This window comes from Lucilia cuprina, chromosome 5 (genome assembly GCF_022045245.1).
Source record: "Lucilia cuprina isolate Lc7/37 chromosome 5, ASM2204524v1, whole genome shotgun sequence".
Taxonomy (NCBI): domain Eukaryota; kingdom Metazoa; phylum Arthropoda; class Insecta; order Diptera; family Calliphoridae; genus Lucilia; species Lucilia cuprina.
The window spans coordinates 782,057-798,239 of record NC_060953.1 but is presented as its reverse complement, the minus strand read 5'-3'; the positions used below and the strand labels follow the sequence as shown (position 1 = coordinate 798,239).

The 16,183-nt window shown below is 25.9% G+C and overlaps 1 long non-coding RNA gene across 1 annotated transcript in view; it reads right to left on the bottom strand.

Annotated features, from left to right (window-relative positions):
* The window catches only part of LOC124420068, a 95,583-nt gene that overhangs the window by 36,162 nt on the left and 43,238 nt on the right, over nt 1-16,183 (bottom strand). Inside the window, exon 3 of the long non-coding RNA XR_006941010.1 lies at nt 1,057-1,287. This is a non-coding gene — a long non-coding RNA (uncharacterized LOC124420068). The remainder of the gene's footprint in view (nt 1-1,056; nt 1,288-16,183) is intronic.

Here is a 16,183-nt window from a genome sequence, read left to right as displayed (position 1 = left end):
TTTTATAAAGAGGACATGATGGTGTATTAGACAAAATAGAAAAAAAAAGAAAAACTACTTTAGTTTTCATTGTTAGGATATTGTATTGTTATTAATGGATTGTCAATGGGGTGCTGTTACAACCTACTTTTCTAGTTCTTGTCGTTTCATTACATTGCTTTACTCTTCACCTCAACTCAAGGCATATCGTTACTTTTCTTATTATTATTTTTTTCTTTCTATTCATCATTGTCCTTGCTTACAATGCATCATCAATATTTCAAAATCCTTTTCTATGCTTACACATACAACGTTTATACTCATGCTCAGTTACATGTTTGTACTGCGACTTATACTTGTACCACTAAAAAATATTGTTTTTACATTTTCTAAGCCCAGCAGGAGTTTTGATTTGAACACAGTTTTGGCTTCAATTTTATATACTCGTTGTATCTTACATGCTTTTTGCTTGCTTATTTCGGATTTTTTTTACTTTTTTTCTTGTTCGAACAATAAAAAGCCATTCATTGTACATGATTGTAACTTTTTCTATACTATTGATTAATATGTATAATTCAAAATTTAAGTGCTTTAAATATATTTAAAGATCTTCGTAAGAAACTGGTTTCAGCATTAACATAGGTATAAATGTATGTCTAATTTGCAATTGGTGTCGTATCGTTGTATGTTCTAAATATTTTTAAAGAAATTTATTGATGAAAGAACTAACAATATTAAGGCTAGACTCAACTTCTAGACAAAATCTTATAAAATATAATAGATTGCTTTATCTTTAATACAATTTTGAGCTCCAAAACCTTATTCGTTAGTCGATTCTATGAAGGATAGGTTTTCTTCAAAATGATTCTGAGTACAAACCCTATAGTGGTATGGGGTTCAAAAATGTCGATATACAACAATACGAAATCGATTTAAATAAAATTATTATTTCCCATTTTTAAAAAATATTAATAAATTGTAGAATTAAATTGATGTTTATTTTTTAAGAAATTGGTGTATTTTGATAATGTTTCTTTTGCTAAGGTAAAGTAATTTATGAAAAGTTCTTGTACTTACCCTTGTTAAGCCGCTTTGATGGATTAGTTAAATTTCTAATGACTTTTATAACTATCGATTTAAGTAAATTAGCAGCAATCGTTATTTTCCCCTTTGCAATTAATGAATCGAACTTGTTGAGGCTAAATAGAAATATTTCTCGATGATATAAATTGTAGAAAGATCGAACAGGTTCATTATGTACGGCATTTCGACGCTTCGAAACAATGGTTTCAATATTTAATAATATATCTACAAAGATTCAAAACAAAAAAATATTTAGCATACAATTGTCTTAAACTCAAAACTATCCGAATAATATACCTGTTACAGAATATTATATATTGTTTTTGGATCCTTTAGATCCATTAAGAGATATGAAATTTTATAAAACATATTTCCATTGTGTGGCAATAAATTGTAAAATCATTAAAAGTTTTTATATAATATCTTTAATATTCTATCTGAATAATCTTGTAACTAATTTGATATCTTTTTATAAAAATTTTCACAAATATTTAATTTTAAATATTTGTTTTTGAAACCTTTCCCACAAACTGTGAGCATCCTAAATATGACACTATGTATGTTATTATAAAAATGGTTCTGTGTATGTATTTTAATTAACACTTCGTTGACAACAATATTTTCAAGTGACGTGCCATTGTAGGTGCGTTTTTGTGTCATACAATTCTCAAATAAAAAAACTTAAAATTAAAACACAGCTGGAGCCCTTTTGTCTTCTAATGTTATATTTCTTATTGAAAATATAAGTGAATTTTTATGATTAAACTTTAGCTAAACTATAGAATTTCTACAAAAAATTAACAAATACTTTTACTTTTAAAAAACCACAAAATTCTATTGTTGGTTTCAATAACAATCTCATCCACTAAAACTTTTTAAGTGCAATTTTGAATATGGGTCAGGAGGATTTTTTTCACTTGTTTGTTCAATTATAATTTATAATAGAAACAACAATTGTACAACAATAACAATATAATTTATTTTCCAACAATAATAAATCGCATTTAAATCCATTGAAAATCTCACAAAAACTGCCAGCTATACTAGTTATTGAACTGTGAAAGCAAAAACTTTGCATTAAAAACAAAAACTACCATCACAAATCACGAACTCATTAAATTCATTTAATTTATCATCAAGTCGATAACAATTGATATAAATTTCCGCTATTTTTTTTTATTTTGCATTTCCAACTTGTGTTGTTTTTTTTTTAAATTTTTTGCTCTTCAAGTGGATTCGCGGAATATGAAACTGTCTAAATGAAATCAATGATATCGAGATAAAAATATGTGTTAAAATCAATGCCCGGGATACAGAAATGTAGAAGGGAAACATGTGTGGATGCCGGTGACATGTAGTAGTAGAATAATATTAATTCATACAAATAGTTATGTATATGTAAAGGGGGAAAAAATAATAAAATATGTATTTATAAAGGTATAGTTACATTTAAAAGTTTTCGTAAGGTTGTCGACTTTTAATTATTTTATGTTACAAAAACCTTACTATCATTTTATTCTTAGCACCAAAATGAGCCATTTGTATATTAAGGTTTAATAACTTTAACCTCCCACTGTATTGAACAAGTGATTGTTTACAAGTGTGTTTGTGATATACATCTCTATACAATCGTTTCGTATTAATGACAATTTCAATTATACTATAAATTCATAACAGGACGACTTTTTATTTATTTATTGAATTTATTTATTTATTTGTATACGAATGTATTTGTACTCATACGTATGCAAAAGTATTTGGTATTTCTGAATTTGTTTTAATTTAATATTTGGTTTTAAATAATTTCAATAACAAACACAAGCTTATTAAACGAATTAAACTAAAATTTAAAAACAATTTTACAAATAGGATGATAATTTAAAAGCCGCTTAACAAACAATACGATAAAAAGTACGACCAACAGCCTTCAATGTCAGTAAGATTTTTTTTAATTTTCTTTTCTGTAGAATATTTGTGTAAAAAAAAACAAAATCAGAAATTATTGTCAGGATTAAATTGTTAAAAAAATGAAATAAAATTGTTAATAAGATCTTATTGTTTTCTTTATTCTTTTCTTTTTGAACAGTTTAATTTCATTTGTTGGAAAAGATTTTACTACACTTGTTGTGTCATTTGTGACAGATTTATTATTATGTTTTTTTCGCGCTGAAAATTCTAGGAATTTAACAACTGTTTTATAAAGCTGAAACCATAAATATTTACTTTCTTCTTACAATTTATGAACATATGCATATTAAAATGACAATCCTACAGGAAGTGTATCCTTGGTAGTTGTGATGGTTACCAAAGATTTTCTGCAGGTATTATCATAAAACAAAAGAATTGTTGCTTCTATAGATTACTAAGGAAGAGCTGGGTAACTAGGTGACTTCGCTTTGTATTCGAAAATTCTTCCGAATTTCAAATTAAGCTGTTTAAAAAGCAATTTACTCTTTTTAAGTTTATCTTTAGTATAAAAACATTTTCACGATAGAGGCACATGACGGAATTATAAAAAAGTGTTGTGCTAACATTTGCTAATGAGTAGAAACCAGTAGTTAGAATTAAAAAAAATTATTTGACACGGATAAGATTGTCCATTCCACTTGACTGTTCGTGCTCAGTGAACTAGCCCGATAACCAAACCCAAACCCAGTTTGACATCAGCCTATCACCAAAAAATGAACTCCTTAATACAGGTCACAAATCAAACTTTTATATAAATTTTCTACATATATATTTCATTATTTTTCCCCTACTAATATATATAACTATATACATTTTCTACATATTTGTTTGTTTTATCATATTACTAATAACAATTCTTTATCGTACTTTTCAACATATAATTCTTAATGTATTTATTTTGCAAAAATTCTTATCGATTTTTTTTCGTTTCACTCTTTTTCTTTTAGATTTGACATTCAAAGTTGGCCAAGAAACAAATATTTAGAATGTCAGAACAGTAGCTATAAAATAAGCAGATGATGATGGTAACGGTGATGGTGGTGGAAAAACAGTTTTAATGTTGTTATTATAGTATAAGCTTTTTACCAAAAAACAAGAAATCCGTCCGCCACAGTTTGAGCTTAAGCAAGAATCAGCGGCAGGCAAGGATACAGCAGCAGCAATATAAACACAAGAAAAATCAGCAAAGAAAAGCAAAAACAATTCATAAACATTTTGACCTACTTTTGTTAGTTTTGGTAACAGTACAAAAACAACAACAACCAAACAATGATTATGACTGTGACGACGTCGACGATGGTGATATGTCCTCCTGTGTTTATGTTACCAAGTATCTAAGTATCTTTATGTTATATGTTGTATCTTTAGAATGTTTAATCAGTGTATGAATGTGTAGTTGTAGTTTTCTGGCATTTGTGTATCTAGTTTTGTATCTCTATACATATATATTGTGTTTTGTTGATATTTTGTTTTTCTTTTATGCCATGCAAACACAGATACGACAACTAAAACACAAATACATTCATATAAATATAATTTTTGTCATGGTATTTGTATATGTATCCAACTGTCCGTATTTAAAGTCTGTTTGTCTGTCTATTTCAGTTTTATTTTTGCCATATTCCCGAGCACAGAATGGGGGTTTAACAGAAGAATTGTGTCTGATTGGAGTAAAACATAAGCGTTTCTATAATTTTGGTTTTAGCTAATAGGAAACATACATACATAAATACATAAATGTTCCTACATTCTGACTGACAGTCTGCTTTGCTGTCTGGATGGCTGGTTTCCTTGGTTGCTAGTGACATTGGAATGTGTCACATTCTATATATTCCCCCATGGTCTCTCTCACACTCTTTTTTATTTTCCCTATAAATTTATAAATTATACAATAACCAGCCAGCCACGCGACCTATATATGTATATATAAATTGTTATTAAACAGTGTAACTTAAAATTTTTCTTGCAAAATAAAAAAATCTTTACTCTTACCCTAGACTGTCGTTATAATGATAAGGAGAATATTTAAGACCTTTTTCAAATACAAAAATTTACACTAATAAGACCCTGATTTTTTAGAAAAAGTTAGCATAACAATTATTTGTCATATCAAATATAAAAAAAAATCTTTTAAACTTACAAAAGTAAAAATCCCTGCCTAGTCTTCATTCTACTGCTTCACCCTGTATTAGGTTTATTTAGCAACAACAACGAGAAAAACAAATATTTTATGGAATTAAAATTACTATCAAGAATTCAGTTATTTACCAATTTCTTTACAAAACTTTAATCTCCCCCTCATTGTAAGGCTCCACTACCAAACCACTTTTGTCTTCCACATTTTATTGTTTTTGTGGCAAAATTTTATCGCCAATTTCAACGATTTTCTAAATACAAAAAAAAGAAAACATTTTAGTTGCTTTATTTTCTGTGGTCTAGTTGAAATTTGCTGGTGTCTTTTATTTGAATATTAAAATAACCCAGCAAAAATATTTGAAAAATATCAAGATTTTATTTTTGGAAAGTTAAAATTTTAAGCAACAAAGAATTTAGAAATTATTTTTTTATTAATGTTTATTTTAATAACATTTATGGGTTCAGAAAAAGTTTATATTTTTTGCAAAATATTTCACTAGGTTTGTTTTAAATTTAGAATATGTGACGCCAGTTTTGTAAAGTTTATGATTGTGTGCGTGTCCTGTTTGGGGTTGGGGGATCATGTTCTTGTTCCGTTTTTTTTTTTTAACCCCTCTATTGTCTATTTGTTCTTTCTAACTATAGAGATATATTTGCAAAGCTTTTTGATATTGTTGTATGTAGTTTGAATTCTATTCACGAGCAATTTATTTTGTCCATTAGATGATGCTGTGCTGTTTTGTTAAAAGTTTCATATTACTAATACATCTACACAATTCAAGCAAATACAAATGAATTGCTCTAAATATGTGTAGTACTTATATGGCCAGCAGTTTTTCAAAGAGTCTAATGTATCGCTTTCGAGCTATATTTGTATTTCCAAAAATAAAATCATATATTTGGGGGACCATTTTGTACTTTCTCCTAGTATAGGATTTCTAATAGCGTACCTAATTCGGTAACCTAATGAATGGTCCCCCAAACTACAGGGTACATTTTTTAATACAATTGTTTGCATGTGTTAGTACAATCTTTTACTCTATGAAATATTTGTTGTGATTTTCATTTTAGTCAGATGGTTAGAGTGAGTTTAGTTAACAATTTGGACTTTTTTTTATATTTACTAAGGTTCAATTTTTCCTGATTTTTAGTAAAAGTTTCTTGGGATGTTGTAAATGTACACCCCATCTGCAGACTTTGGCTTATACTCTGCTCGTAAGTAGATAAAATATGTCATGCCACATCTAACACAAAACACAAACAAATGTTGTCTGTGTTTTTTAGAACTCATATTTGAGTGTGTGTAAGTTTTAGTCTAGTTAAGTTTCAGTGTCAATTTACAAATGGAAAGAAAATTACTTTAAAAATTGAAAAGAACAACAAGAAAAGCTGTTTAAATAGAAAAACAAAATAGCTTAAACTAAACTCAAGTAGATCAAATAACTTATAACAAAAGCAAACAAACAAAATATGTATATACACAAACTCATTTTTGGTCATTATTTTTAAAAGACCAAAAAACACTGAATTAAGTTAAAAGAGCAAAACGAAAAAAAGTTTTATTTTAAAGCCATTTAATGATTCCTTTTCCACTTGTACATAATACAAACAAATGTATACCAAGATAAACTTGCAACACATCATAAATCACTTTTATTACAAAACTAAACTTATTTCAAGTGAAATTACCAAATAGCAAAAACAAAGCAAAACTTAACTAAAAAAGAAATAAAATGAAAATTCATGTAAAATTTTCATTTTTCTTTTGCCATGTCTTAGTACTTTGAACTCAATACTCATTCGTTCATTCATTAACTAAATGTCCTTGTTGTCTAAGCTAAACATAATAAAAAAAAAAGAAATAAACTTAAAATTTTATTCCCAACAATTTAACAGTCAGTGTGAAAAACAAAAAAGAAAATGTTGCGAGTAAAGAGAAAGTACAATTACTATTGTAGTCCTGGTTCAGCTTTGTATTATATGACTAGAATGTTGCTTCATTCATTTTAAATCTTCTGTAGGGATTACAAGTTTTTAGCACACAATAATTAACAATTCAACCACTCGTATAAATTTTGAAGTATTAACTAAACTGTACCAATCTTACAGACACACACATACAAACACCAAACTAAAAAGGATAATGGGCAAAATGAGATAAAAATGAGAATTAAAAAAGTATAGAAAAAACTTCTAAGGCTAAATCTGTAAGGTTTCTTTTCTAAAATTGTTTTACTGTTGTTGTTGCTGTAGTTGATTACGTGCAGATTGCGCAAGAGGATGAGCTGGATATGGTGGAGTACTTACTATATAATGTTGCGTTGGCTTTTTTATTTTCCTTCGAAAAATTTCTTTGTGAAAAATTTTGCTTCTCTTAGAAAGAAAACTCTCTAGGATTAGTATTGTTATCGGCTTAATTGTGCAACAGCCTTTAACAGCAATAACAAAAATGCTACTTACACACGCAGTCATTTGTTTTAAATACTCCACTCACATTTACCATCATCAACACACACTTAACTACACGGTAAACTAGACGAAGGTTTAGAGGATAAGGCGAGAACTAAAAAGGCCTCAATTAAATAATATTACGCTGAAGTAAAAGAGTGAAAAAACGCTGAAGTAAAAGAGTGAAAAAACGCTGAAGTTATTTTAATTAGAAACTGAAATAGAAGATTCAATAGACTGTTCCATAGAATCTTAGCCCCATGAATAGTCTATTTGGTCTAATTCATTGTATATTCCAAGAATTTTCAAAAGATCAATACTTTTAATACTCAAGAACAGATTTTTCAAAAATGTCAAAGAATTCATATCAACAAGGCCATTTAAAGGCCTTATGTTTTCTAATTCTCCCGGCAAAACATAAAGCAAAGATACTAGTACAAAAAAGGGTTGTTTTACTAGCTCATCAAAGTTTTTTCCTTAAATCATCAGTCATTTATAAAGGGTTTTGCAATAAGAGTACACCAAAGTGAACCATATTTAGCGACATAGTAGTTAAAACCTTAATGACGATTCGGTAAATATTGAGCCAAATGACCAAATGACATTAGCACTATGTTGGTGCCGTCTCATATTTTAATTTGAAACCCCTTACAACGGGACTTAATGCATTAGCATTAAATGGATTTTAACTATGCTAATAAGCTGCTATAAATCGTTTGTCATATGATAATTTTCGTTGTGTAAAGCCTTAATAACATATTCTTTTAATTTACTTAACATTGAGTCTTCCCATTATTGGAAAACCCTTTAAGTGCAAATATTCAACTACCAATCCATATGTATGTCTACGTATAAAAGTGTGTAAAATTGTGTATTTTATAAAATTTTCAGTCATTTATGCCAAACTACGTGAAATCAAGTACTATACATCATTTATTACCCATCATCATTTTGATTGTCTGTGTGTTAATTGTTTTTGTTGTTGCCATTATTATTATCAACACACTCTTGAACATTTAAATACTTTTTATACACACATTTACCACTACCACAAAATTCTGTTGAAAATATAATTGTATTGTTTTGTTATAGTTGATAAAAATAAAATGAATCCAAAGCCAGTTTATGGCTTGCAACTTTTGAGGGAAATCTATACCCTATAATGGAGTTTTAAGTTTATCTCAAAATTGGCAAAACATTAGTGAAAATTATAAATAAATAATTAAGAACTATAATTGTAAAACTCAGCAAAAATAAAACCGCTTTAAAAGTAGCACTAAGTGATTTTTTTAGCATCTATGGAAGTGAAGTTTATTGAACATGTATTTTTTGTGCAGGCATTTTTTGAGTTAAACAAATTTAATTTTGGAGCTTTATGTTAAATGTGTGTAATTCCTTTATTTATGTTAATTGAATTTCACTTCCTAATAACTTCAAAAAATATCATAAAAATTACTTCTATATATATTGCCTTCAGAAGTATCAATTAAAAAAGGACATTCTTCCTATGACAAGCCCGTGTTAAAATCATCGTTCTTTCAAGTCTTTTTAGTATTTCCATGTAGTAAATTCTACTTCTTTTTCACTTTTGAAAAATCTGAATGCAGTATTATTCAAGCCACAAACCTAACCGTGATAACCTCCTAGTTAGTTTTCTGTTATGAATACAAAGTGTAGTTCACTAACTAGTCGCTCTCTACAAACCCAAATAACTCTTATTTTTATTTCATTGTCATAATTCAAGTTTTTAAATGCCACATAAATAAGATTAGTATGTGAGTTTATTACTCTCAATATACCTAACCAGCCCGCATTTAATATCCTTAAATACTGAAATATTTAAATATCACAACACTTCCAATTTCGTTGTGTGTCTTTTTTATTTTATTTCGTTTTTCATTTTATAATGAAAATATTTCTCTAACAGTATAATTATCACAGCATGTTATTAGAGAAGAATATAGGGATTTTGTTAAATATTTAGGATTAGAAATGAATAAAAAAAATACAAGAAAAGTGTAAAGACTCACTCGTGTATATAAATATACTAAGGGAAAGGTAATTTAGCACTTATGGCAAGCGGCATGATATGAAATATTTAAAGGGAAAGGGGTGTATTGTTGCAAGAAATTTACAGTTTTATGAATTTTATTTACATTAATTAAGTGATGAATTATTCGAAAAATATAATGTAAAACCAAAAAACGTAATTGTTTAACAAAAGAAAGATTTATGATTTTCAATATTTTATTAAGGGTGGGGTGGGAACTAATAAGTATTTGTTTAGAAAACAATATAAAGAATTTTATAATTGATGACAATTATTCTGTTAAGGGCTGTAGTTTTTCAATTATTTCATCTTTTTAAATTAAATAAATAACATACGAATATATGTATTTTATATACAATGTGAATTATTAATTAATTATGGTATTTAATATGAAATGTTTATATGCAGGTTTTAAGCGACAATATAGATTAACTCATTTTTAATGTAAAATAGAGGAAAATGTTATGAATGAAGTTCAAATTATTAATATTATTTCAACTGTATTTTGTATCAATTATTTTTTGTGAAAACTGTAGTTTACATATTTGCCATCTAAGGCTTTTTTAATATGCATTGGCTTTTGTATTTTTATTAAGTTTATTTTTATTAATTTATATAAATTTTTTATAAAATTATGTCCTCATTTTTAATATGGCCAGAAGCTAGTTTCATTGAAAAAAAATAATTAATACTAAATAAACAAAAGAATTTTTTTAAATGTGTACAGATTTGTGTTACCCAATTGACAATTGTAGTAGAAAACATATTGTAAAACAAAACACATTTATGTAATAAAATAAAGGTCAAATTTTCATTCACTAATGCTTGTTATTTCCCGCACTACTGGGAAATAAAAAGTAATCTGTACTTATGATTTGTCCTGCTGTGAGAATAATTTTTAGAATCTTACATTATTGTTTGTTAATACTTGCTAAGAATAAGGGGTTTTGATCTAAAACTGCAGCAATGAAAATAAATTAAAGATTTACATTCGAAAAGGATTTTTCATTCAATTGAAAAAAAGTTTTTAAAGGTCATTCCATAAAACCTAAAAAAAACGTTGCGTTAACATAGGTATGTACATATATACTTTGACAACGGATTTTATTAGAAAATTATAAACACTTTGGTGTCAATTTGGTTCCAGGCGTGTATTTTTTCCCCTCTGTGTAATATTTTCCAAGATAAAATCATTTTTGTATTTAATTTATATGGGATATGACACGCCCACTACTACTATTCCGCCTACTTTTTGTCCTAAACAATCATATTGACACTAAAGTGGCTCCGACAAAATTTAGATATAATTTTCTTAATATAAACGAGGCTCCTCGTCCACTTGTAATTTCAAAATAAAAAGTAGCCTATAACTTCGTTCAGATATACAAGGATACACATGATAATCGGTTCAGCCGTTATAAACTAAACTTAAAACACACAATGATTTCTGCATATATAGAAATATAATCTTCTTTATTAAATAACATTAAAAACCTAAGTCATATGTCATTGGTAGAATCATTATCAAGGCAAGATTTTAGGATTTAGAAATTCCATACACTGGGTTTTGTTTTATACAAATTTACTTTTTCAAGTTGTGATAATATTAATAAAACAGAAATACTATTATTTTTTATAAAATATATGTATAATATTTATGTTTAATTGTTAAAAAAAAGTTTTTGTCGTAACATCAACTATTACAACTACTAGGTGAGTGCTGGGCGACAACCATCATAACAGATTTATTGTATTATTGGTTAAAAAAGTAAATAATAAAAAATATAAATAAATAATTAATTTTTTTATTAATATTATTGTTGTTATACATTAATATTGTAGGTGTGTAAAGTAATGTAAAATATATAAATTTATAGTAAATAATGGTCAAAAAAAATTAACCAAACTCTGAAAAAGAAAAACTCTGCAGATCACAAAACTAAAGTTATTAAAAATCTGCTTTAAAAAATGTTTAATATAGTTACAAATTAGATAACTGTGACGACACTAACAGAAAAAGGAACGAATGTTATGTTATTGATCGGCAGAGAGCTCAAGAGAAAGAGAGCTTTTTGCCTATAACTACTCCGATAGAGTTATATTAAAGGAACACTTGTTTTATAAGTTTCTACATATGTTTGTTCTCAAACAAAAGGCGTTATGTAATTAGCTTTGTAACTAGTACAAAGTGCACCATTGCTGTTGCTATAACTGCAGGACTATGGTAAGGAATTAAAAGTCTGTTTGAGCGGAATAGTAGTATAATAATAAAACATTTAAACAAATAAATGTTGTTGAAATTGAATTTACGTTTTTTATAAGGTTTATACAAATCCAAAAAAAAGAAAAAAATAACAAAAAAATTCATAATAAAGAATAACACATTTTTTCAACAAAATTTATGTTGACATTAAAATATTTACAAATATATAACTAAACGAGTGAATGTAAGGATTTATGTATGTAATTTTTTTTTTGTTGCAAATACACATACACACACTTGCATAAATATATAGTTTTAAAGCAAAAGTTGCGTTAATATTTGGTTATGGACTAAATATGTACAATTTTTGGGGCGAGAGTGTTGCTGGTGCGTGTGATGTGTTTGTTGCATGTATGTATATTTTGTGACTGACTCGAGTGAAATGCACAAAACATCAAGTCAAAAACATATTTTAGCAATTTTCCACATAAATGATTTCATATAAAATTAAATAAAATAAATTATAATTTATTTAAACAATTAAAAACTCTTTTCAAATAAAATATAATTAATTTAATGTATTTTTGTTCATTTTTCACTTCGTTTTTTTGTTGCGGCTGCTGCTATTGTTGCTGTTTTTGTTATTATTTTTTTCAACCTTTAAATAGCAGATAGTAATTTAAATTATAATAAATTTAATATTAAAAAAAGTTAAATAAATAAATAAAATAAAATTAAAAGTTTACATATTAATGTGAGTCATTTATTAATTATTTGCTAAGTGTTCAAGTACGATTTTATGTGGTTTTATATCAAAATAATAAATTTATATTAAATACATTTAATAATGAAGAACATAAATAAAATTATATGTAAAAAATACAATTATTTATAATATTTTACAATAGTATAGCAAAATTTAATGATTTAATTAGTTTGATATCTTGCAGTGGAAGTTAGAAAACAATTAGTTGTGATTACGACTCAATTAAAAACAATAAACAAAATACTGCTATTAGATTTCAATATATATAAATCTTCAAAATGTATCTTAACAAACCGATTACGAATCAATTAAAAACGATAAATAAAATACTGCTATAAGACTTCTGAACATATAAACATTCAAAATGCATCTTTACAAACCGAGATTTGAATGACAATATGTATAAACTAATTATAACCTCGATAACATTTTACAGCTCAAAAACTATCCTTAATTAAACACATTTAACTAAAAACAATTACAAAATAAATCATACTACAAACAATTTATAAAAAAAATCGATATAAACCTTCAAAATACATCTTTACAAACAGAAATTACAAAGACAATAACTATAAACTTATTAAAACCTCGATGTCCTTAAAACATTAACCCCCTATTCCTAAACGATTAATAGGTATAGTTAGTCTCTTAAATAAATCCTTAATAAGTTTTTTAATACACCTTAGAATAAGACGAAAGAAAAACTACTTTTTTATATATTTTTTGATGCATAATTTTCTGCAATATTCAAATAATTATTTATTTATAGTTTTAGAGTTCTTTTTTTTTGTTCAGTTTCATTTTTCTGTTAAATTTTTAAATAAAAATATTTGTTATCATTAGTTAATATTAAATATTATAATTAATTATTCTTAGTATTAGAGTGAACTAAAATTAAACAACATAAATTAAAACAAAAAAAATTAAATATAATAATCAGAATTGATTTTATTTATTTATATTTCATTATCATTTAAATATATTTTAATAAATATGTTTTTTTGTTTTAAATTTTTTCAAAATTTTTACAATGACTAGGAACATAACGTAATGTACACAATTCAATTAAATTTGGCTTATAAAACTAAACACAAATATAATTTAGAAATTCAAATAATAACGATTAAATACATAGTAGTAAATAATTTATTGTATGTAATTTATTTAATTTACACTGAAAAATAAATTTGTTTTAATTCGTTGCTTTTGTTTTTTTTTTCTACTTTTTTTTCTAGCATTATTAAATAGTGTATAATTAGTAGTTTAATTTTTTTCGTTTTAATTTTCTTCTATCATCTCGGGTTTTGAATTTTTTTTCTATTTTTATAAATTTTATTTTTACAACTTATTTGAGAAGAGAGTGGAAGAAGAAAAAAAGTAAATTATACTCATACTCTACCAATATAATACAAATTTATTTTTTTTTATTTCTTTTGTTCTTTGTTTTTGTTAAGTTTTTGGCATTAATTGTTTTATTTTTGGATGCTTCTAGGATGCTTTGTAGGATTTTTTTCGTTTAAGGAGTGGGGAGAAGTTGAGGTTAAAAAAAAAAAAACAGTTTTAAAAAGGAATTAATTTCTTTGGTTTTGTAGATAAATTTAGTTTGAAATTTCTAATTTCATGAAACCATTAGCAAAAATGTTTATAACAATTTGTATAGAAAAATTAAAGCATTTAATGAATAATAAGCTGGAAGTTCGGAGCGTTAGGCAGTGTGCGGGACATAATAAACGGAATGATCTTTCATTATTACTTTTTGACAAGGTTAGCTAACGATACCGCTTAAATACTGGTTAAAATTTAATACTCGTATTGAAACAGTATTTATGTACTAATCTGGGAATCATTTAGATCTGAAATCTTAAATTTTTTTAGAACTTTGAAATTCATGTAAATATACTTGGCACTTCTCATATTATTTAAGTACAAAAATTTATTTATCTGGGAAAGTATTAGAGCTGTAATCTTTAAATTTTACACAAAGAACTTTGACATTATTGTTGACATCGGATAATAATTTTGCGGATAAGCAAAAGGGGCATAGCACCTCTCATATGAATTATATACACAAATTAATTTATTTGGTAAACTATTAGGACTAGAGAAATTTTACATAAAAGTGAACATTCAGGGGTAAAATAGACGAACATACATTTGTGCAAAGGACTCTGACTTCCATGTAAATATTTGGGTATAAATTAGCGGACTAACAATATAACCTCCGATATTAATTAAAATAAAAATTATTATGACTTGGAGACTAATAAAGTGATGTTTGTTTTTATGATAGCAATGCACACTAAGTATAGCTAGTAATTTATAAATTGTAAAAATAAGTTGTTAAACAATTTATTTAAAATAAATTTCAAGTAAATAAAGAAAGGAAATTCCATTAAAAAAAACTGTTTTTTTTAAGAGGAGAACTGGTAGGAAGTTATTTTATTTTATCTTATTTTCTTGTGGGGACAAGGATTTTTTTCTCTATTAAAAAATGTAAAATTTTTATTAGCTAAAATTTAATATAGTTTTCATATCTTTTATATTATTTTTTATAATAATTAATACTCGTAATAAAAATAAAAAATAATGAATTTTTTTACTCACTTGCAGTGAAAATACTTTTGTATCAAATTTACAGGAGGTGTTAGTAGTTTGTTTAATTAAGAGAGAGTGAGTTATTGATTGATATATAAAAAATATACAACAACACAAAAGAACAATTAGTATAAAATTTACAAACTAAAGGAAGGAGAGGGTTTGTAGTAATAGTGAGAAGAAAAACTAAAACAACAAAACGGAAACGCGCTTTTTTCTTGTTGTGAGGTGAGTTTTTTTTTTATTATTTTTGTTTTATTTTTTAAATATTTTATTAATTAAAATTATTTAAAACGCTATTAAGTGCTTATTTATTATTTTGATTTCCCATATTTGTTTTTGAGTTTTTGTTTACTTCATTTAGTTTATTTAATAGAAATTTTATATTTTTGTTTAGTTAATTTACAAATTTGTTGTTGTTATTGTTGTCTTTAATGTTGGCAGTTTTATATGAATTTATTTTATGCTTGTTATTTGTTTTTGCTGTTATGTGTAAAAAACAAACAATTGATGTTTTATTTTAATTTATTTTTTTATTGTTTTAAGTTGTTGTTTTTCTATAATTATTAAATATTAATTATGTGATGTTTATCGTTAATTTTAAAATTTAATGCGCGTTTTTTGTAGTTCTTCTTCTCTGGTTGCACTTTATGCTGTTTAAAGTGGTTGTTTGTTTATTTGACTGAATTTTTTATTCATTTTTTTTTTATAAAAAAGTTTTTCTCAACTTTTTTCTCTTCCTGTAGCAGTCAGTAGTGGAGTTGTTCTTGTTGTTTATGTAACACTACCAGCATATTAATTGGTTTAATAAAGTTGCATGAAAGTGTAGGAGAAATAAAAATCGTAAAGAAACAAAAAAAAAAAAAAAGTAAAATAATAAAAAAAAAAACTCAACAACAACGAAAACAAAAAGATTAATAGGAAAATAATGAATTATTTAAAAAGCAGTTTT